General features: G+C 34.7%; 1 pseudogene; it reads right to left on the bottom strand.

Moving 5' to 3' along the window:
- Positions 1–775: 775 nt before the first annotated feature.
- Positions 776–1,633, bottom strand: LOC125423948 (ATP synthase subunit alpha, chloroplastic-like; annotated as a pseudogene).
- Positions 1,634–2,254: the final 621 nt, after the last annotated feature.

The following is a 2,254-nucleotide window of genomic DNA, read 5'->3' as shown; positions in this document are numbered from 1 at the left end:
GACAGCTTCAACAATTTGGCCGAATTTGCTGTATTGCTTGCTGGCTTTACTGTATTTTACTGTATTAGCCTTTTCTTATTTTTCCAAGCATGGGCAACGTGTGGGCATTCATATTCAGTTTATTTGGCATCCTACAAAGCATCTAGAAGCTGATTTGGAGCTCAATTTGGTCAAAGATTGGTCAAAGTCAACTTAGTCAAAAAGCTAGTATTATAGTTTCCTAATTTGATTCTACTTTTTGTTTTAGGAAATTACCATTACTTTTTAGTTTTTATTTATTTATTTTCTGGAAAAATATGTTTAGGAAAGTTATTATTTTATTATTTTCATTGTAAATTAATTAATTCCTAATTCAAAATAAAGGAATTAATTAATCCAAATTAGATTAGGAAAGGAGTGAGAATTTCGGCCACCATAAAACTCTTTGTTGTGTGGCCTGTTTTACCTAGGGTTTTTAGGGTTTACTTTGTTTCTTTCAAAGCCTATTTAAAGGCTTATTTTTCAATATGAATAAAACTTTGATTTGATTGAGAAAATACTTGTGAGATTAATTATCTCTTTGTTCTTTGAGAACACCTAAAACACCATTAGAGAATTGGTTGTTTTAGTTTGACTTATCAATAGGTTTTCCATCCCCTATTGTGGCATCTACATTATACCAAGGTTTCTAACCATAGGTTGGTTAGGGGTTGAGGTCCATTCCATTAGAACTTGAACTTAATTGAGATCCGGGCTAATTTAATACGGGTTTAGGAGCAGGTCGTCCTAGGTTCGTATCATCTCCCGGATAAGCTTCTTGGCCTGGCAGTCTGTGTAATAAAATAGACATTTGGCGATAAGCATGTGCTTGTTTTGAAAGATTGTCATCATTAATTGAAGTGTGTTGTTCACGATACATAAAATATTCAGCCAGAGCAGCTTCTATATAAGGAGTGAGGTATTGTAATGTAGCCGGAGAATCGGCCATTTCAGCTACCATAATAGTGTAATTCATTGCTCCCTTTTCCTGTAAAGCAGTCACCACCTGAGCCACATAAGATCTTTTTTTTTACCAATAGCTACATAAACGCATATTACATTTCGCCCTTGTTGATTGAGAATTGTATATGTGGGTACTACTATTTTACCGGTTTGCCTATCCCCAATAATTAATTCTCACTAACCACGTCCTATAGGAATCATCGAATCAATAGCAATAAGTCCTGTTTGAAGGGGCTCATGTATCGAACGTCTCAAAATAATACAATTAATCGAGATTCAGAAGCTGAAATTTCACCTCGACATCAATAGTTTTAGCCAGAGCATTTATAACACGGCCCAAAGAAGCCTCACTTACCGGGATCTGAGCAATTCTTCCTATTGCTTTTACAGAACTTCCCTCTTGTACAATCAAACCGTCACCCATTAATACAACATTGACATTATTTGATTCCAAATTCAAAGCAATTCCTATCATACCTTCTTCAAATTCTAATAATTCCCCTATCATTACTTCATCAAGACCATAAATACGAGCAATGCCATCGCCTACTTGGAGTACTATACCGGTATTTAAAATCTTTACTTCTTTATTATATTGCTAAATACATTCATGAATAATGTTACTAATTTCATCTACGCGAATAGTTACCATGAGTATTTCTTAATTCTTTATTTTTGTTTCAAAGAAAAATAATGCCTGTAGTAGAAAGACTAACCCTTTATTTCTTTCATCGTTCCAAACATGCCAATATTAGTATTGATGGTACGTAAATGTAACTCGGTGTTCAAACAACTATTCAGAGTTCCTAGAGCTCCGTGTAAGGCTTGCTGGAAAACCCGTTGTCGAACTTGATTAATAGCTTTTTGTTGTTCAAAATGAATGGTTTCATTTTTGTAATTTTCTAATTGTTCCAAGGTTTTATAAGTTGAATTAATCAAATTCAATTCTTCTCATTCTATTTCAGAGAATCCATTTGCTCGAAATTGATCAGCTTCCATTTCTATTTTCCGCAAGCGGGATTGAGTGTTTTCCAGTCGTTCCACGACCCCCCCCCCCCCCCCGGGCATGTAGTTCTTCTGAATTTTGAATAGTCTTCAAGATCCGCTGTTTTAATTATCTAATAAATCACTTAATGAAAGTAGATTATCTTTCCATTCATTTCAAAACTTTCAGATCATTTCCCGAACCAAACATGAATCGTTCGATTCATTTGGCTCTCACGCCCAATTACTTATGTATGGGGGAAGCTCCCTAGCTTTTTTTTAATGTAAT

Source organism: Ziziphus jujuba, chromosome 7, assembly GCF_031755915.1.
Source record: "Ziziphus jujuba cultivar Dongzao chromosome 7, ASM3175591v1".
Lineage (NCBI taxonomy): Eukaryota > Viridiplantae > Streptophyta > Magnoliopsida > Rosales > Rhamnaceae > Ziziphus > Ziziphus jujuba.
This window is presented reverse-complemented; position numbering and strand designations above follow the sequence as displayed.